The 22,692-nt window shown below is 38.5% G+C and overlaps 1 protein-coding gene across 1 annotated transcript in view; it reads right to left on the bottom strand.

Moving 5' to 3' along the window:
- CRELD2 (cysteine rich with EGF like domains 2) overlaps positions 1 to 22,692 on the bottom strand; it is an 87,990-nt gene that overhangs the window by 50,509 nt on the left and 14,789 nt on the right. The gene's annotated exons all lie outside the window — the stretch shown is intronic.

Genomic DNA, 22,692 nt, shown 5'->3' with positions numbered 1-22,692 from the left:
AGACACTGTTCAGAGAGGTGTACTGTTTTCCCTCCTTGTAAATCTCACATTTGATGATGGACCACAGGTTCTCAATGGGGTTCAGATCAGGTGAACAAGGAGGCCATGTCATTAGATTTTCTTCTTTTATACCCTTTCTTGCCAGCCACGCTGTGGAGTACTTGGACGCGTGTGATGGAGCATTGTCCTGCATGAAAATCATGTTTTTCTTGAAGGATGCAGACTTCTTCCTGTACCACTGCTTGAAGAAGGTGTCTTCCAGAAACTGGCAGTAGGACTGGAAGTTGAGCTTGACTCCATCCTCAACCCGAAAAGGCCCCACAAGCTCATCTTTGATGATACCAGCCCAAACCAGTACTCCACCTCCACCTTGCTGGCGTCTGAGTCGGACTGGAGCTCTCTGCCCTTTACCAATCCAGCCACGGGCCCATCCATCTGGCCCATCAAGACTCACTCTCATTTCATCAGTCCATAAAACCTTAGAAAAATCAGTCTTGAGATATTTCTTGGCCCAGTCTTGACGTTTCAGCTTGTGTGTCTTGTTCAGTGGTGGTCGTCTTTCAGCCTTTCTTACCTTGGCCATGTCTCTGAGTATTGCACACCTTGTGCTTTTGGGCACTCCAGTGATGTTGCAGCTCTGAAATATGGCCAAACTGGTGGCAAGTGGCATCTTGGCAGCTGCACGCTTGACTTTTCTCAGTTCATGGGCAGTTATTTTGCGCCTTGGTTTTTCCACACGCTTCTTGCGACCCTGTTGACTATTTTGAATGAAACGCTTGATTGTTCGATGATCACGCTTCAGAAGCTTTGCAATTTTAAGAGTGCTGCATCCCTCTGCAAGATATCTCACTATTTTTGACTTTTCTGAGCCTGTCAACTCCTTCTTTTGACCCATTTTGCCAAAGGAAAGGAAGTTGCCTAATAATTATGCACACCTGATATAGGGTGTTGATGTCATTAGACCACGCCCCTTCTCATTACAGAGATGCACATCACCTAATATGCTTAATTGGTAGTAGGCTTTCGAGCCTATACAGCTTGGAGTAAGACAACATGCATAAAGAGGATGATGTGGTCAAAATACTCATATGCCTAATAATTCTGCACACCCTGTATATATATATATAACACATTTTCATATATATGGTTGTTAACACCACAGGATTAATTATATATGAGACTAGTTGCATCAGTTCTATTTACTGTAGATTGCAGTCCTCTCTGCCAAATGGTCTTGGCTGGGTGAGATACCCCCTTCTTCCTAATTAACATACCATTGAAGAGTTCAAAAGAGAACCTCTATCTCATTACCTAGATCACAGGAACCCCTTGGTAAATGGAGTCAATAGTCTGTGTTTTGGTGGCAAATATGCTCAGGAGCCCTTTGAAATTTCTCAATATACTTTCTAATCTGAAAGAAACATATGCCAACTGACGTGATAATTTAACACCATGGCTCACTGGATTTTGTTTAAAGCTTGATTGGGCTCAGGAAAAAAACAGTTTCTGGCTGAGGAGATGGATCATGTCACTTGGGTGTGAATTGTCCCCTGCAGTGTTTCCAATATGCAACCCCAAGCAAATTAGCATTGCAAGTCTCTGTATGACATAAATAAAAAAATAAATCTTGCAAAAGGAATGGTGCCAGGTTTTCATTTGAGTTTGAAATACTCAAATAACACATATATGTTTATATGTATTGATCTGGGACACAGTATATTATATTTTCTGTTATGCTAAATTAAATATAGATGCTGAAAAGAGAGTTTTATTAATGCAAAAATTTATAGTATGATAATCACTTTATAAGGATGTATTAAATTGTTAGCAATGTTTGATGGTGGGGCTGCATTCCTGGTTGTCTGCTGCCACCTATAGATCAGAGACGGTATTACATCTCAGGGAGGAGTCTCCCAAGGTGACCTATGAGATGTTCAGATCCGAAGAGCCAATCATATAGTTTCACCAATGATTAAGATAATATAAGCTGAATGCAAGAGGAGAAAAGGGGCTGACTAAACTTTTTGCTAAGGCTGGTGACTGAAAACTTGTGGCGTTGGAATACAGTCATTTTTAAGCAAATTGGGCTACTTCTTTTGATCCATATTGCAAATACCCTAATGTTCATATGAGGTGAAACAAGAAAATACTTGGAAAGGATTGAAACATTTATTGGTTCAAGTTGGTGATGTATGATTGTTCTATGTTTTAATATTTAAATCAAAAGGTATTTAGTAACTATAGTCAAATAGCAGATTTAAAAACAAATTGTATTTTAACCTGGTGTTTCATAGTCCTGTATAGTGTTAAGCTTGTCTTTTGTATGCTAAGTAGTTTATCTTTACAAATATATACCTACATTTTAGAATTTACTTTATTGCTGCTAAAGAATTTATTTCATCTCAGATAACTTAGCATAGAAATTGACTGGTAAAGTCTATTGTTCTATTGTTTAACTAAGCACTGTTAAAGTTAGTGACCCATACTGTGATATTTCATTGTGGTGAGGTAATGCAATTCAATTGTGAATAAGGCTAATTCTAAAGGTACATTTGGTTTGCTGTGTAAAGAATATTATAACAGTTTAAACTTGTATAGTATTGATTCATATCTGGTTTTCTATATAAAAAGGTATATTGACAATGTACTGATTATATGGCAGGGTACAGAACAATCTTTTAAACACGTTTTTGAACTAATGAACACAAACAACCTAAGTATTAGATTCACTAAGGAAATGAGTAAAACTCGCTTAACCTTCCTAGATTTATACATTTTCATCAATAAAGTTGAAACAAAAACATTGTTTAAACCTGTAGATTGCAAAAACTTCATCCACTCATCTAGCTGTCATCATACCCATTGGAAGGAAAATATTTCAATGGGGAAAATGCTAAGAATTAAAAAGAACTGCAGCAAGGAAGAAGATTTTAAAATACAATCAGGAGTTTTATTAGATAAGTTCATAGATAGAGAATATGTAGAGTGTAAAATTGAAAATGTAAGACAAAAAACTAATGCGATTGATAGGAAGACACTGCTAGAAAGTAAGAGTAAAACATAAAATGAAAGAAAAGATCTCAGTATCCCTTTCATAACTAAATATAATGCCAATCACAGACTAGTGGAAACCATTTTTAAAAAACATTGGCACATTCTTAAACAAGATAACATTATTGGCGACCAACTCTATAAATATCCATTCTTTGTCAATAAAAAAAAAAAAAGCAATAATCTTAAGAATATGTTGGACCCTACTGTTTTAAGAAACTATAAACCTAGCGAAAGGGACCTTTTTGGGAACAACCTAAAAGTTTTTTTCCCCTGTAAGTGTTGTAAACCCTGTAGGCACTCAAAAAAGACCTCTGTTTTCAGTTTCAACAATAAATGGAAGAACGTTTAAAACTGATAATGTGATTAGATGTACAGACAAAAACGTTATATTTCTTATACAGTGTAAATGTGGGATCCCGTATGTGGGAGAATCGACCAGAACCCTCAGAGAAAGGATACATATATGGTCTATAAAAAGAAACAAGGACTTAACAGTCCTGAGACATTTTAAAAAATGTAATGGGGGAAATCTCAATTATTCTACCTACATTAGAATAGCTAAACTATGTGATAAAGGTAGAGGGGGTGACATAGAAAAACAACTTCTGCAAATGGAAGGAAAGTGGATTTTTAATACCTTAACACCTGACGGACTAAACTTAGAGATGGATTTGTCCTGTTTCTTAAAATAAACATTTGGAAGATGTATATATCTTTAACATATAAAGTTAATGCTGTTACACTGTTCAATGCTAACAACTCAGTATGGAATGCCGGGACTGACACGGAAGGGAAGGTCGGTGGCTTACTTTGAGTGTCTACCTTTGGGAGTTCTAAGGTTTGTTTAAACACCCACAAAAGAGGATTACAAATATCCAGCAGGATAACTAATATCCGTAATACCGGATCAGCTTTTAAGATACTGATCAATTAATACTCTTATTGGCAATTGCTTCATTTAACTTGGCTGAATCCCTAATATATATATATATATATATATATATATATATATATATATATATATATATATATATATATATATATATCTTTGTGATATATTGCTAGCAATAATTTTAAGTGTTTTTATTTTCATATCACTCTGTCTGCAGTAGAGCTCTTTTTATTATTGTGACCATCCATTTTCTTATATTAAAATAATGATGAATACAGATGAATATTTGAAATTTTTATTGATGCAATTGAATTTCAGCAGCTTACTTGCCTTTTTGTGAAGGCGCCCACAGTTGCCTTGTGTTTTGACACTTAGAAATTAACAATAGTAACATGGATCAATAATTGTGTACGGATATAACTATCATAATTATTATTATCAGTTATTTGAAGAGCACCAACACATTCTGCAGCGCTATAAACATAGGTGTGGTGAAACCCTGTATAATGTTGTTCTATTGTGTTACTATGTATATATTGTGAATGTATCTCTAGAGAAACTAGTGGTTTTGAAATTCGCAATTTTATGAAATATAATTTACTGCAATAATTTGTCAATCATCTATAAAAGCAATGTTAAATAAACTAAAAAGCTAACACTGCAAAAAAGGGAGTTTTGGGGAAATAAAATTTTATAAATTGTATAGATCAGTTTAGTAAAAGCATATCAGAACACTATTAATGTAGGCAATTTCATGACCATATGAAGTAGAAAAAAAAATAAAAATAAATACAGTCCTTAACCTACAAGGTTTCCCTTTTTAGCAAAGCTGATGTAGAAAGTAACAGGGGAGTGATCTGTAGGCTTGGATGGTCCTTCAGGTACCATCTGAGCATGACAAAAGGAAGTACAACATATAAATCTTTGTTTTGGCTTGTGTTTTAAAATCACATTATCGAACTGCAGCACACAAAAACAGTTTCTTAGTGCTGGATGGGTTGTACCGCTGATTCCTAACTTGTCCACTACTCGTGACATGGGGGATCAAAATCACCCCGGACTGATCCAACTGCCACAACTGACAGCTTCTGTTGAACTCACATGAAATGTGATTTAATTAGAGTATGCAAATGTAAACAACTTTCTAATTTATTTCTAAGTAATTAGCTTTGTGCTCTTTGTATCCTTTGTTGAAAAGCATGCCTCGGTAGGCTCAGGAATGCCAATGTACTACTGGTCTGGGAGCTAACTGTTGATTAGTGGCTTATATATGCCTCACCACTAGCGTATCCAATGTGTTCGTCTAGCTCCCAACAAAGGATATCATAAGAATATAGCAAATTGAATAACATAGCGAACAATTTTAAAACAACTTCTATCTGAATTATGAAAGAAAAATTTTAGGTTTCATATATTCAGAGTAAAAATTTGCCCAAAATTCCAGATAATTTTAAGCATTTTTCCTATCACTCTATTTAACAGAAATAGAGCCTTGTTTTTTTTTTATTTACATATTAAAACTATATATTTTTGGGGTGTGTCCAGGCAGCAGCCATGGCTGGCAGCAAATTTTAGAGCTCCGTTCTCCCATCAAGATAGTCCGTCGAATATTAGAAGATCTACACTTCATCTGTTTTTTCAGACCACAATTTGTAATTCAGAAGCCTAAGACAAATCGACAGATGTCCCTTTCATCCTGAACGGAGCTCAAGATAAGATAGTCTGAGAGCTGCTGGCGGCCATATCAATTTCTCTCTAGTTCCCCCCTCTCCCGGTTTCCCCGGGTGAACAGTTGTTAGCACCGTTTCACTATTCAATTCATCTTACTAAAGTTGAAGCTGCGGTGAAGAATTACTGCTAAACTCGTATCAAAAGTGTGGACTTATACTATCTAATTATCTAGAACACTGAACCAGATCAGAGGAACATCGCACCGGCATAACAAAGCACTCAAAATGCGATCATTTCAATGCTACAGGACCTGGAGGCTAAGATTAACGCACATTCTTCCAAGCTCCACGATAATTTCAAATAAGAGTGGAGTTCCCTGAGAGAAGTTTGTAGCTCCCTACACAGAAAACCAACGACTTCAACAGAGCGCACAGTGTCCTACCCCTCACGCCCTGACCGAGAGCCTACAGCTATATTTACCCATGCGCTGACAGCTACGGCTGACTCCCTGCTGTGCACCTCAGTAGAGAGCATCTACCTGGAACAGGTCCAGCTGGGGAAGTTAGGAGATGATGTTACCCAGTCCGAAACCAATGTCCGGCCAACTGAGCCGGGAAAGGTAACTGATTCGCAGTTCAAGAAGTAGCTAGGAGTGACAGCGAATAAAACCAATGGCCTAGATCCATCACAGTCACTACAAAAACCTTCGGCTCTCTCCCGAAACCTGCGGCGGTTTCTATCTTGCAGCTGACGACTACGAACATACCTCTACAGGGAAGCCACACTGAGAGGCCACAACTCTGGGCTGCAATGTTCACCGGATCCACTATGAGACACTCAAAGATACCACAAAGTCAGACCAGTACATACGACTTTCAATGCGCACATTGGAGTCATCTGTACACTGTTACATACTTATCCCACAGTGGTTCACATGCCCTAAAGGTTGGAATAGGATAGTATATTTGCGGTGACTTTTGTTTAATGAAGCATACAGCTTACCGAATCATAAATATGTGTTTTTGTTTTTTCTTTTTATTCTTTCCATCACATTGATCTAATATATGGGGACTTCCTCCCTACTACCCCATATGTTATTTTTATGTATTATTATATTCCATACTCATTTGTTTAGCATATTTCACTTGATATTTCATACTGACCGGTCTACCATGTCACATTTCGAGTCCAAGTCCTAATTCTTGGGCCCCAAAGCCTATTTATATATCCATAGGAGTAGTACTAATGTAATTACCCTTGATATTAAATACTTATTAATTCCTATAAAACTGTTAACTGCCCCCTCTGTCAGCAGCCGAGACATTGGGGATCACTATACCACACCCTAACTCACAATCACAGCATAAGGGGTTTTTAAGGACAAATCCATGGATTATTTATTTTCATTGGGTCACTGGATATTTATTGACATATGTTATTTCAGAACCAAAGATTTTTGCATAGATTCCTTTGTACTCTCCCTACATATTAGTTCTCTGCTACATGGTGCTCTAATGATAACCCTATTTGCTAATTGTTGTTCTAGCTATGGTAATACCCCATATATACTCCTAGACAAGGTAGACAGTAGCCCCCATAGAGCCCTTGATTATGGTACAACTCACTCTCCTAACTGTATAATCCATAAGCCTCCCATTAAGATATCTGAAATCCAAGCTGAAATTATATACTTTCTTTAGAGAACACTAAAAACTACCCAGTAAGTGTTTACTCCAACCAACTAAGATTACTTTGGGCTAATAGAGGTCAGATGAGACTTAACCCAACTCTCACATTGGAACAGTTTATATGTACAGCATACCGGGGTCCAATGTACATTTAGTTGCATATATTCTGTAGCCCCCCCCCCCCAACACCGTTACAGTTGTTTTATCACAAATAAATAATAAGGTTCCATAGTTTTATAATGAGCCCTATAATTATAACTCTACTTATTGTTAAATCCCTCGGACACGCCCCCCCCCTTCCCCCCTCCCAACCTTAAAGCAGCTCTTGCCTGCTGATTTTCCCTTATTATTTATCACATGGTCCATGCGTGACCTCCATGTAACTACCTATTAATACTTAATTTTTTATCTACCTGGTCCATGAGTGGCCCAAGCTATAGTTACTTCAATTATATATATATATATATATATATATATATATATATATATATATATATATATATATATATATATAAATAAATGAGGTTTCATTGGTTTGTATTCTGTCTTATTATTGACATTTTCTTGTTTGTTATTACTTGATATGTTACAGCTTATATTCTTGACTTACAAGTTCTGCTCATCGCACAGCTGCCCTGTCAATTCCGTGTACTATCATTATTTTTGTCAATATATAAAAACCTCAATAAAAAAAAAATTAAAAAAAGATATATTTTTGGTATATTTAATGCCATCATTTCCTCGCAAAATCTGATCATATTAAAAAAAAAAAAAAAGGTAACTTTTTCACTGAAATTATTTACATACCACTTCTGCAACCATGACACAAATGATTGTAAATGCCTCCCTGGAATCCCCTTTGTTTGTAAATAGCAGTCATGCATTGCTTTGCCATTGGGTTTTGATAGCTGGGGAGGCATAGCTCAGAGATAGCAGGGTGAATATATTCCTTAAATTTGATAAATAGCACAGTAGAGCCCCAAGAGTACAACCTTGTCGAGCAAAAGACCCAAACTACTCTAACCCATTGCAGCTGCGCACTACACCACTGAAATTCCCTGCAGTGAAGGGGTTAGTTAGCTGGCAAGGGAAATATTATAGTAATGTAGGTATTACCCTCCTAGCTGACATCTCCCTGAACAGCTTTACCCCCCAAACATCCCCCCACCCTCATCCCCACCATCTTAGGTACTGGCAGACAGTCTGCCAGTATGCAGTTTACTGCTTTTTTTTTTTTATTATTATTTTTCTGCAATGTAGTGATCCCTCCCACCTGCCTGATCCCTCCCAAACACCTCTCTAACCCTCCCCCCCCTTCCACTAGTGGCAGTCATGTTTGGTAGTGTCATCTGTCTGTCAGTAACCAATTTATAGGCTTTTTGTTTATTTATTATATTCTTATTTTTTTCTGTAGTGTAGTGCCCCCCCTCCTCCTCCTCCTCCCAGTGAACTTTATGTTCAGTGCCCCGCCAATTCCTCCCTTTTTCTGTAGTACAGCACCCCATCCCTCCCTCTCAAAATATTTTTCTGTAACATAGGGTCCATCCCACTCATGTCACTGTAATGATCTGGCAATCTGCCTTCATATGGTAAGTATCAGATGTCACTTGACAACCAAAACTGCTTGGGCTTCCAGCAGTATGGTCGCAGATCGACATTATGTGGCACGATGGGCTATGTACCACATGATAATAGGTCTATGTCTATTTGGCCCAAGGGGTTAATCTCCTCAAAGAGGTTGATCAAAATCCTTAAAAAAGGCTTTTCAAATAATTTATCTTCAAAATCCCCTACGGCTAGATTTTGAGTTTTGTCGGTAACGACCCGAAAATCTAACGCCGGCTTTTTTCTGGCCGCACCATAAAAATAACTCTGGTATTGAGAGTCCACATAAAGGCTGCGTTAGGCTCCAAAAAAGGAGCGTAGAGCATATTTAACGCAGCTTCAACTCTCAATACCAGAGTTGCTTACGCAAGCGGGCAGCCTCAAAAACGTGCTCGTGCACGATTCCCCCATAGAAAACAATGGGGCTGTTTGAGCTGAAAAAAAACCTAACACCTGCAAAAAAGCCGCGTTCAGCTCCTAACGCAGCCCCATTGTTTGCTATGCGGAAACACTTCCTACGTCTGCACCTAACACTCTAACATGTACCCCGAGTCTAAACACCCCTAACCTTACACTTATTAACCCCTAATCTGCCGCCCCCGCTATCGCTGACCCCTGCATATTATTATTAACCCCTAATCTGCCGCTCCGTAAACCGCCGCTACTTACATTATCCCTATGTACCCCTAAATCTGCTGCCCTAACATCGCCGACCCCTATATTATATTTATTAACCCCTAATCTGCCCCCCACAACGTCGCCTCCACCTGCCTACACTTATTAACCCCTAATCTGCCGAGCGGACCTGAGCGCTACTATAATAAAGTTATTAACCCCTAATCCGCCTCACTAACCCTATAATAAATAGTATTAACCCCTAATCTGCCCTCCCTAACATCGCCGACACCTAACTTCAATTATTAACCCCTAATCTGCCGACTGGAGCTCACCGCTATTCTAATAAATGTATTAACCCCTAAAGCTAAGTCTAACCCTAACACTAACACCCCCCTAAATTAAATATAATTTTAATCTAACGAAATTAATTAACTCTTATTAAATAAATTATTCCTATTTAAAGCTAAATACTTACCTGTAAAATAAATCCTAATATAGCTACAATATAAATTATAATTATATTATAGCTATTTTAGGATTAATATTTATTTTACAGGTAACTTTGTATTTATTTTAACCAGGTACAATAGCTATTAAATAGTTAAGAACTATTTAATAGCTAAAATAGTTAAAAAAAATTACAAAATTACCTGTAAAATAAATCCTAACCTAAGTTACAATTAAACCTAACACTACACTATCAATAAATTAAATAAAATACCTATAATTATCTACAATTAAACCTAACACTACACTATCAATAAATTAATTAAATACAATTCCTACAAATAAATACAATTAAATAAACTAGCTAAAGTACAAAAAATAAAAAAGAACTAAGTTACAAAAAATAAAAAAATATTTACAAACATAAGAAAAATATTACAACAATTTTAAACTAATTACACCTACTCTAAGCCCCCTAATAAAATAACAAAGCCCCCCAAAATAAAAAAATGCCCTACCCTATTCTAAATTACTAAAGTTCAAAGCTCTTTTACCTTACCAGCCCTGAACAGGGCCCTTTGCGGGGCATGCCCCAAGAAGTTCAGCTCTTTTGCCTGTAAACAAAAACATACAATACCCCCCCCAACATTACAACCCACCACCCACATACCCCTAATCTAACCCAAACCCCCCTTAAATAAACCTAACACTAAGCCCCTGAAGATCTTCCTACCTTATCTTCACCATACCAGGTTCACCGATCGATCAAGAAGAGCTCCTCCGATGTCCTGATCCAAGCCCAAGCGGGGGGCTGAAGAGGTCCATGATCCGGCTGAAGTCTTCATCCAAGCGGGGCAGAAGAGGTCTTCCATCCGATTGAAGTCTTCATCCAAGCGGGATCTTCTATTGTCATCCATCCGGAGCGGAGCGGCAGGATCCTGAAGACCTCCGACGCGGAACATCCATCCTGGCCGACGACTGAACGACGAATGACGGTTCCTTTAAATGACGTCATCCAAGATGGCGTCCCTCGAATTCCGATTGGCTGATAGGTAGTTTATGGGTGTTAGTGTACTTTAGAGTACAGTAGTTAAGAGCTTTATGAACCGGCGTTAGCCCAGAAAGCTCTTAACTACTGACTTTTTTCCTGCGGCTGGAGTTTTGTCGTTAGATGTCTAACGCTCACTTCAGACACGACTCTAAATACCGGAGTTAGAAAAATCCCATTGAAAAGATAGGATACGCAATTTACGTAAGGGGATCTGCGGTATGGAAAAGTCGCGGCTGAAAAGTGAGCGTTAGACCCTTTTTTTAATGACTCCAAATACCGGAGGTAGCCTAAAACCAGCGTTAGGAGCCTCTAACGCTGGTTTTCACGGCTAACGCCAAACTCTAAATCTAGGCCCTAAACTTTAATGGCGACTTGTAGGGAAAAAAAAAAAAAAAAAAACTTTTCAAAAGGATTACAGCATTACAATCAAGGCAAGAATCTTTAATTAACCCCTTAATGACCACAGCACTTTTCCATTTTCTGTCCGTTTGGGACCAAGGCTATTTTTACATTTTTGAGGTGTTTGTGTTTAGCTGTAATTTTCCTCTTACTCATTTACTGTACCCACACATATTATATATCGTTTTTCTCGCCATTAAATGGACTTTCTAAAGATACCATTATTTTCATCATATCTTATAATTTACTATAAAAAATTTTTATAAAATATGAGGAAAAAATGGAAAAAAACACACTTTTTCTAACTTTGACCCCCAAAATCTGTTACACATCTACAACCACCAAAAACACCCATGCTAAATAGTTTCTAAATTTTGTCCTGAGTTTAGAAATACCCAATGTTTACATGTTCTTTGCTTTTTTTGTAAACTATAGGGCCATAAATACAAGTAGCACTTTGCTATTTCCAAACCATTTCTTTTCAAAATTAGCGATAGTTACATTAGAACACTGATATCTTTCAGGAATCTCTGAATATCCATTGACATGTATATATTTTTTTTTAGTAGACAACCCAAAAGTATTGATCTAGGCCCATTTTGGTATATTTCATGCCACCATTTCACCGCCAAATGCAATCAAATACAAAAAAATTTGTTCACTTTTCACAAATTTTTTCACAAACTTTTGGTTTCTAACTTAAATTATTTACAAACAGCTTGTGCAATTATGGCATAAATGGTTGTAAATTCTTCTCTGGGATCCCCTTTGTTCAGAAATAGCAGACATATATGACTTTGGTGTTGCTTTTTGGTAATTAGAAGGCCGCTAAATGCCACTGCGCACCACACGTGTATTATGCCCAGCAGTGAAGGGGTTAATTATGTAGCTTGTAGGGAGCTTGAAGGGTTAATTTTAGCTTTAGTGTAGAGCTCAGCCTCCCACCTGAAACATCAGACCCCCTGATCCCTCCCAAACAGCTCTCTTCCCTCCCCCACCCCACAATTGTCCCCGCCATCTTAAGTACTGGCAGAAACTCTGCCAGTACTAAAATAAAAGGTATTTGGCCCTTTTTAAAAAAAAAAAAAAAAAAAAAAGCATATTTACATATGCTGATGTGTAGGATCCCCCCTTAGACCCCAACCTCACTGATCCCCCACCAAACTGCTCTCAACCCTTCCCCTCTGCAATAATGGGCGCCATCTTGGGTACTGGCAGCTGTCTGCCAGTACCCAGTTTTGTAACAAAATGTGCCTTTTTTTTTTAAAAAAAATCCCTTTTCTGTAGTGTAGCTTTCCCCCCCCACCGAGACCAACCCCCAACCCCTTCCAGGTCCCTTAGATTACATTTTACTGTATTCGTGTTTTTAACTTTTAACTTTTTTTTTCTGTAGTGTAGCGGTTCCCACCCGCGCCCGCCCACCACCCCCCGTGCACGCGCGCGCCCCCGTGCGTGCCCCCGTAGCTCCCGCCCCCGATCCCGCCCCCCTCCACTCCACACAGAGCATCGATGGCCGCCCACCCGCCTCCCACGTAAGCTCCCACCCACCAACGATACCGGCCATCGATGTCCGGTGCAGAGAGGGCCACAGAGTGGCTCTCTCTGCATCGGATGGCCAAGGGGGGTTATTGCAGGATGCCTCCATATCGAGGCGTCACTGCAATAACCGGAAAGCAGCTGGAAGCGAGCAGGATCGCTTCCAGCTGCTTTCCAGACCAAGGACGTACGCCACACGTCCTCGGTCATTAACTGTATTTTTTTTGAGGACGTGTGGCGTACGTCCTTGGTCGTTAAGGGGTTAAAGGGACAATTAACCCAATTTTTTTCTTTCATGATTCAGATAGAGCATGCAATTTTAAGCAACTTTCTAATTTACTCCTATTATCAATTTTTCTTCATTCTCTTGCTATCTTTATTTGAAAAATAAGACATCTAAGCTAAGGAGACAGCAAATTTTTGGTTCAGAACCATGGACAGCACTTGTTTATTGGTGCTGTCCAATCAGCAAGGACAACCCAGGTTGTTCACCAAATATGAGCCGGCATCTAAACTTACATTTTTGCTTTTCAAATAAAGATATCAAGATAATGAAGAAAATTTGATAATAGGAGTAAATTAGAAAGTTGCTTAAAATAGTATGCTCTATCTGAATCACGAAAGAATAAAATTGGGTTCAATGTCCCTTTAAAGATAATAAACAACACTACAATATACAATCTTTTTTTGCCTGGTTTTGCTACAAAATACCCCTAAAAAGTTTGCTTGTTCCACTCACTCAAGAGAGATTGACATGCCTCTATCATACTAAAGCATGGTGAAATTAACCTAAGCCTGCAACAATCTACACAGTGATTGGTTAGCTCAGAGCACAAGCTTATTTATATCGGTTCTAAAAGGCCACAACAGCAGAGGAGACCAAGAATATGGATTCACTCCAGGTTTACAAGAGATATATCCCCAAACTGTTCTTTATTTGCAAACATTGACAATTTTACTAACAAAATGCCAATGTTAAACATTTTTCCAAAAAGCTAAAAAATAATAATAAATGAGCAACTATTGCCACACCTTGGTGGTGAGATAATATACTAATGTATAATGTTCAAGGCAAACGGCTTTAGCACTCTTTTGGGTAGCAAGTAGAACAAAGGCGTCTCTTGACACTGCATTCCTATTTCATTGCATAGTACTAGCAGAATTTGAAGATGATTCCAATATCACACAGCCTTTCACTATAAACAGAAATGTCCCATACCTATAGTGAATTATTTACTTATTTCTTTTTCAACAGAGGTAACCAAACTAGCCTGCCCATATGAATGATGGACTGGGTCAAATTGAATACACCTGGATGTGGAAATGGCTACATAAAACCATAGAATTTGATGGCAGATAAGAACCAAAGGCCCAAGTCTCCCACAGTGTTTGTCTTTACCATCTCAATTGGAAGATTATTCCATGAATCACCCACCCATTCTCTAAAAAAGTGCTTTCACAAATGACTCCTGCACCTACTACCCTTCAACTTGATATTGACTGGTTGTCCTTGAATTGCTCTTTTGTAAAAAATACTCTCAGCCGTAGCTTTACGAAGCTCCTTAATAAACTTGAATGTTTCTATCATATCACATCTTCCCTTTCTCTTCTATAAGCTATACATGTTTAGGTCATTGAAAATTTCCTGATATTTTTTAAATTAAGTACCATTTAAAGTAGCCGTCCTTTCATCAAATTCCAATTTATTTACATCTTTCTGGAGATACGGCCTCCCAAACCACACACAATAGACAGGTTACACAAATTCCAGTAGGTATAAATACATTGTGAGATTTTTTTGTATAATTTTTATTAGATAGAAATACTAAAGCATTGTCTTGTCTGTACGTATGATATCGTTTATCTGAAACGTATAGATGCTTTGAAAAGAGGTTGAGCAATCATATTGTTATGGATGAATACGCCTTGCGGATCTTTTCATATCATACACTTGTGATAGATGATGCAAATGTTTGTGTCCTTTTAAAAAGCATGAACTTAACAGTAGTTTCTTTCATGTAATTGGCAAGAGTCCATGAGCTAGTGACATATGGGATATACAATCCTACCAGGAGGGGCAAAGTTTCCCAAACCTCAAAATGCCTATAAATACACCCCTCACCACACCCACAATTCAGTTTTACAAACTTTGCCTCCTATGGAGGTAGTGAAGTAAGTTTGTGCTAAGATTTCTACGTTGATATGCGCTTCTCAGCATTGTTGAAGCCCGATTCCTCTCAGAGTACAGCGAATGTCAGAGGGACGTGAAGGGAGTATCACTTATTTGAATACGATGATTTCCTTAAAGGGGGTCTATTGCATAGGTTCTCTGTTATCGGTCGTAGAGATTCATCTCCTACCTCCCTTTTCAGATCGACGATATACTCTCAATTTACCATTACCTCTACTAATAACTGTTTTAGTACTGGTTTGGCTATCTGCTATATGTGGATGGGTGTCTTTTGGTAAGTATGTTTTTTATTACTTAAGACACCTCAGCTATGGTTTGGCACTTTATGCATTTATATAAAGTTCTAAATATATGTATTGTACTTATATTTGCCATGAGTCAGGTTCATGTATTTCCTTCTGCAAACTGTGAGTTTCATATTTGGGGAATATAAACATTTTAAGAAATTTATTTCTTACCTGGGGTTTAGTCTTTTTTTCAATTGACTACTTCTTGCTATTGCGGGTATTAGGCCAACGAGTGCGTCAAATGCTAAACTTTATTGCGTCATTCTTGGCGCGAAAATATTTTTGGCGTGAAAAAAATACGTTTATGACGCAACTTCGTCATTTCCGGCGTCATACGTGACGCAGAGACCTTTCACACGGCGGAGTCATTAGTGACGCAAGTGTGTCATTTCCGGTTATTTTTGGCGCCAAAAAAGTTTACGTTACGTTGATGTTTGCCTCTTGCTATTTTCTTTATCAGAGGCCTATGCTTTTGCATTTTATCCCATTCCTAAAACTGTCATATAAGGAAATAGATAATTTTGCTTTATATGTTGTTATTTCTCTTACATTGTGCAAGATGTCCCAATCTGATCCTGTCTCAGAAGTTTCTGCTGGAACATTACTGCCCGACATCGGTTCTACCAAAGTTAAGTGCATTTGTTGTAAAATTGTAGAAATTATTTCACCGAATGTCATTTGTAATAGTTGTCATGATAAACTTTTACATGCAGATAGTGTTTCTATCAGTAATAGTATATTGCCAGTTGCAGTTCCTTCAACTTCTAATGTGCATGATATACCTGTAAATTTTAAAGAATTTGTTTCTGATTCTATTCTGAAGGCTTTGTCTGCATTTCCACCTTCTAATAAACGTAAAAGGTCTTTTAAAACTTCTCATTTAGCTGATGAAATTTCAAATGACCAACAACATAATTTATCCTCTTCTGATGAGGATCTATCTGAGACAGAAGATCCTTCCTCAGACATTGACACTGACAAATCTACTTATTTATTTAAAATTGAGTATATGCGTTTGATGTTAGATCCATGTCTTTAGCTGTATTAGCTAGAAGAGCTTTGTGGCTTAAATCTTGGAATGCTGATATAACATCTAAATCTAGATTGCTATCCCTTTCTTTCCAAGGTAATAATTTATTTGGTTCTCAGTTGGATTCTATTATTTCAACTATCACTGGAGTAAAAGGAGTTTTTCTGCCTCAGGATAAAAAACCTAAGGGTAAATCTAAGGCTTCTAACCGTTTTCGTTCCTTTCGTCAGAATAAGGAACAAAAACTCAATCCTTCTCCCAAGGAATCTGCTTCCAATTGGAAGCCTTCCTCAAATTGGAATAAATCCAAGCTATTTAGGAAACCAAAGTCAGCCCCCAAGTCCGCATGAAGGTGCGGCCCTCATTCCAGCTCAGCTGGTAGGGGGCAGATTAAGGTTTTTCAAGGATTTTTGGATAAAATCTGTCCAAAATCATTGGATTCAGAGCATTGTCTCTCAAGGGTATTGAATAGGATTCAAAGTAAGACCTCCTGTGAGAAGATTTTTTCTCACGTATCCCTGTAAATCCAGTAAAAGCTCAGGCTTTTCTGAAGTGTGTTTCAGACCTGGAGTCTTTAGGGGTAATCATGCGAGTTCCTCCTCAGGAACAAGGTTTGGGGTTTTATTCAAACCTATTCATTCTACCAAAGAAAGAAAATTTATTCAGACCAGTTCTGGATCTGAAAATTTTGAATCGTTATGTAAGAGTACCAACTTTCAAGATGGTGACTATAAGGACTATTCTGCCTTTTGTTCAGCAAGGACATTATTTGTCCACAATAGACTTGCAGGATGCATACCTTCATATTCCGATTCATCCAGAACACTATCAGTTTCTGAGATTCTCTTTTCTAGACAAGCATTACCAATTTGTTGCTCTTCCATTTGGCCTAGCAACAGCTCCAAGAATCTTTTCAAAGGTTCTGAGTGCCCTACTATCTGTTATCAGAGAACAGGGTATTGCGGTGTTTCCTTATTTGGACGATATCTTGGTACTAGTTCAGTCTTTACGTACTGCAGAATCTCACACAAATCAACTAGTGTTGTTTCTTCGGAAACATGGTTGGAGGATCAATTTACCAAAATGTTTCTTGATTCCTCAGACAAGAGTCACCTTTTTAGGCTTCCAGATAGAGACAGAGTCATGGACACTGAATCTAACAGACAAGAGACGTTTAAAATTGGTCACAGCATGCCAGCACCTTCAGTCTCAGTCATTCCCTTCAGTGGCTATGTGCATGGAAATTTTAGGTCTCATGACTGCAGCATTGGACGCGATCCCCTTTGCTCGTTTTCACATGAGACCTCTACGGCTTTGCATGCTGAATCAATGGTGCAGGGATTATACAAAGATATCACAATTAATATCCTTGAATCCCAATGTACGACACTCTCTGACATGGTGGAAAGATCACCATTGTTTGGTTCAAGGGGCTTCTTTTGTTCGGCCATCCTGGACTGTGATCTCAACAGATGCGAGTCTTTCAGGTTGGGGAGCTATTTGTGGATATCTGACAGCACAAGGGGTTTGGAAATCTCAAGAGGCGAGATTACCAATAAATATTTTAGAACTCCGTGCAATTCTCAGGGCTCTTCAGTTCTGGCCTCTGCTAAAGAGAGAACCGTTCATTTGTTTTCAGACAGACAATATCACAACTGTGGCTTATGTCAATCATCAGGGTGGGACTCACAGTCCCCAAGCTATGAAAGAAGTATCTCGGATACTTGCCTGGGCGGAAACCAGCTCCTGTCTAATCTCTGCGGTGCATATGCCAGGTGTAGACAATTGGGAGGCGGATTATCTCAGCCGCCAGACTTTACATTCAGGGGAGTGGTCTCTCCATCCAGATGTGTTTTCTCAGATTGTTCAGATGTGGGGTCTTGCAGAGATAGATCTCATGGCCTCTCGTCTAAACAAAAAACTTCCCAGATACCTGTCCAGGTCCAGGGATGTTCAGGCGGAAGCAGTGGATGCGCTGACACTTCCTTGGTGTTATCATCCTGCTTACATCTTCCCGCTTCTAGTTCTCCTTCCAAGAGTGATCTCCAAAATCATAATGGAACAGTCTTTTGTTTTGCTGGTGGCTCCAGCATGGCCACACAGGTTTTGGTATGCGGATCTGGTTTGGATGTCCAGTTGCCCGCCTTGGCCACTTCCGTAACAGTTGGACCTACTATCTCAAGGTCCGTTTATCCATCAGGATCTCAAATCATTAAATTTGAAGGTATGGAAATTGAACGCTTATTTCTAAGTCATAGAGGTTTCTCTGACTCAGTGATTAATACTATGTTACAAGCTCGTAAATCTGTCTCTAGAAAGATTTATTATAGAGTTTGGAAGACTTACATTTCATGGTGTTCTTCTCATAAATTCTCCTGGCATTCTTTTAGAATTCCTAGAATTTTACAGTTCCTTCAGGATGGTTTGGATAAGGGTTTGTCTGCAAGTTCCTTGAAAGGACAAATCTCCGCTCTTTCTGTTTTATTTCACAGAAAGATTGCTATACTTCCCGATATACACTGTTTTGTACAGGCTTTAATTCGTATTAAGCCTGTCATTAAGTCAATTTCTCCTCCTTGGAGTCTTAATTTGGTTCGGAAGGCTTTACAGGCTCCTCCATTTGAACCTATGCATTCTTTAGACATTAAACTACTTTCTTAGAAAGTGTTGTTTCTTTTGGCCATCTCTTCTGCTAGAAGAGTTTCTGAGTCATCTGCTCTTTCTTGTGAATCTCCTTTTCTGATTTTTCATCAGGATAAGGCAGTTTTGTGGACTTCTTTTCAATTTTTACCTAAGGTTGTGAATTCTAACAACATTAGTAGAGAAATTGTTGTCCCTTCCTTATGTCCTAATCCTAAGAATTCTTTGGAGAGATCCTTACATTCTTTGGATGTGGTAAGAGCTTTGAAATATTATGTGGAAGCTACTAAAGATTTCAGGAAGACTTCCAGTCTATTTGTTTTATTTTCTGGTCATAGGAAAGGTCAGAAGGCTTCTGCTATTTCCTTGGCTTCTTGGTTGAAACTTTTGATTCATCAAGCTTATTTGGAGTCGGGTCAGGCCCCGCCTCAGAGAATTACAACTCATTCTACTAGATCAGTCTCCCCTTTGTGGGCTTTTAAGAATGAAGCTTCAGTTGATCAGATTTGCAAAGCAGCAACTTGGTCCTCTTTGCATACATTTACTAAATTCTACCGTTTCAATGTATTTGCTTCTTCAGAAGCAGTTTTTGGTAGAAAAGTTCTTCAGGCAGCTGTTTCAGTATGATTCTTCTGCTTTTTTATTTAAGTTTTTTCTTTCAAAAATGGAAATAAACTTTTTTTTTTGGGTTGTGGATTAATTTTTTTCAGCGGAATATGGCTGTTTTTATTTTTATTCCCTCCCTCTCTAGTGACTCGAGTGGAAGACTCCACATCTTGGGTATTGATATCCCATATGTCACTAGCTCATGGACTCTTGCCAATTACATGAAAGAAAACATAATTTATGTAAGAACTTACCTGATAAATTCATTTCTTTCATATTGGCAAGAGTCCATGAGGCCCACCCTTTTTATGGTGGTTATGATTTTTTGTATAAAGTACAATTATTTCCAAATTTCATTTGTTGATGCTTTCTACTCCTTTCTTTATCACCCCACTGCTTGGCTATTCGTTAAACTGAATTGTGGGTGTGGTGAGGGGTGTATTTATAGGCATTTTGAGGTTTGGGAAACTTTGCCCCTCCTGGTAGGATTGTATATCCCATATGTCACTAGCTCATGGACTCTTGCCAATATGAAAGAAATTAATTTATCAGGTAAGTTCGTACATAAATTATGTTTTTTCAGTCATTGACAAACCAACTTGTGAAATGCATAAGACTAACTTGCTCATGCTTTTTTTATGGGTGGCATTTTTTATTTGTAATATTCTAACACATTTCTTTGATATATTAACTGCTGTCCTACTTCAGAAGTATAACAAAAACAGAATTTATGTTTACCTGATAAATTTCTTTCTCCAACGGTGTGTCCGGTCCACGGCGTCATCCTTACTTGTGGGATATTCTCTTCCCCAACAGGAAATGGCAAAGAGCCCAGCAAAGCTGGTCACATGATCCCTCCTAGGCTCCGCCTACCCCAGTCATTCGACCGACGTTAAGGAGGAATATTAGCATAGGAGAAACCATATGGTACCGTGGTGACTGTAGTTAAAGAAAATAAATTATCAGACCTGATTAAAAAAACCAGGGCGGGCCGTGGACCGGACACACCGTTGGAGAAAGAAATTTATCAGGTAAACATAAATTCTGTTTTCTCCAACATAGGTGTGTCCGGTCCACGGCGTCATCCTTACTTGTGGGAACCAATACCAAAGCTTTAGGACACGGATGAAGGGAGGGAGCAAATCAGGTCACCTAAATGGAAGGCACCACGGCTTGCAAAACCTTTCTCCCAAAAATAGCCTCAGAAGAAGCAAAAGTATCAAACTTGTAAAATTTGGTAAAAGTGTGCAGTGAAGACCAAGTCGCTGCCCTACATATCTGATCAACAGAAGCCTCGTTCTTGAAGGCCCATGTGGAAGCCACAGCCCTAGTGGAATGAGCTGTGATTCTTTCGGGAGGCTGCCGTCCGGCAGTCTCGTAAGCCAATCTGATGATGCTTTTAATCCAAAAAGAGAGAGAGGTAGAAGTTGCTTTTTGACCTCTCCTTTTACCTGAATAAACAACAAACAAGGAAGATGTTTGTCTAAAATCCTTTGTAGCATCTAAATAGAATTTTAGAGCGCGAACAACATCCAAATTGTGCAACAAGCGTTCCTTCTTTGAAACTGGTTTCGGACACAGAGAAGGTACGATAATCTCCTGGTTAATGTTTTTGTTAGAAACAACTTTTGGAAGAAAACCAGGTTTAGTACGTAAAACCACCTTATCTGCATGGAACACCAGATAAGGAGGAGAACACTGCAGAGCAGATAATTCTGAAACTCTTCTAGCAGAAGAAATTGCAACTAAAAACAAAACTTTCCAAGATAATAACTTAATATCAACGGAATGTAAGGGTTCAAACGGAACCCCCTGAAGAACTGAAAGAACTAAATTGAGACTCCAAGGAGGAGTCAAAGGTTTGTAAACAGGCTTGATTCTAACCAGAGCCTGAACAAAGGCTTGAACATCTGGCACAGCTGCCAGTTTTTTGTGAAGTAACACCGACAAGGCAGAAATCTGTCCCTTCAGGGAACTTGCCGATAATCCTTTTTCCAATCCTTCTTGAAGGAAGGATAGAATCCTAGGAATCTTAACCTTGTCCCAAGGGAATCCTTTAGATTCACACCAACAGATATATTTAAATGAATAGGAATTCTGGCTTCCCCACATTCAGAACACAGTCTATCTGGTAGTTCAGACATGTTAAACAGGCATAAACTTGATAAGAAAGTACAAAAAACGTTTTGAAATAAAACCGTTACTGTCACTTTAAATTTTAAACTGAACACACTTTATTACTGCAATTGCGAAAAAACATGAAGGAATTGTTCAAAATTCACCAAACTTTCACCACAGTGTCTTAAAGCCTTGAAAATATTGCACACCAATTTTGGAAGCTTTAACCCTTAAAATAACGGAACCGGAGCCGTTTTAAGCTTTAACCCCTTTACACCCAACCAAACCCAAAGGGGAATACGATACCAAATGACGCCTTCAGAAGTCTTTTATAAGTATCAGAGCTCCTCTCACATGCGACTGCATGCCATGCCTCTCAAAAACAAGTGCGCAACACCGGCGCGAAAATGAGACTCTGCCTATGCTTTGGGAAAGCCCCTAAAGAATAAGGTGTCTAAAACAGTGCCTGCCGATATTATTATATCAAAATACCCAGAATAAATGATTCCTCAAGGCTAAATAAGTGTTAATATCAATCGATTTAGCCCAAAAAAGGTCTACAGTTTAAATAAGCCCTTGTGAAGCCCTTATTTACAATCGTAATAAACATGGCTTACCGGATCCCATAGGGAAAATGACAGCTTCCAGCATTACATCGTCTTGTTAGAATGTGTCATACCTCAAGCAGCAAAGGACTGCAAACTGTTCCCCCAACTGAAGTTAATTGCTCTCAACAGTCCTGTGTGGAACAGCCATGGATTTTAGTTACGGTTGCTAAAATCATTTTCCTCATACAAACAGAATTCTTCATCTCTTTTCTGTTTCTGAGTAAATAGTACGTACCAGCACTATTTGAAAA

Source organism: Bombina bombina, chromosome 6, assembly GCF_027579735.1.
Source record: "Bombina bombina isolate aBomBom1 chromosome 6, aBomBom1.pri, whole genome shotgun sequence".
Taxonomy (NCBI): domain Eukaryota; kingdom Metazoa; phylum Chordata; class Amphibia; order Anura; family Bombinatoridae; genus Bombina; species Bombina bombina.
Note: the sequence above shows the minus strand (reverse complement) of the source record. Positions and strands in the feature narration are given on the sequence as shown.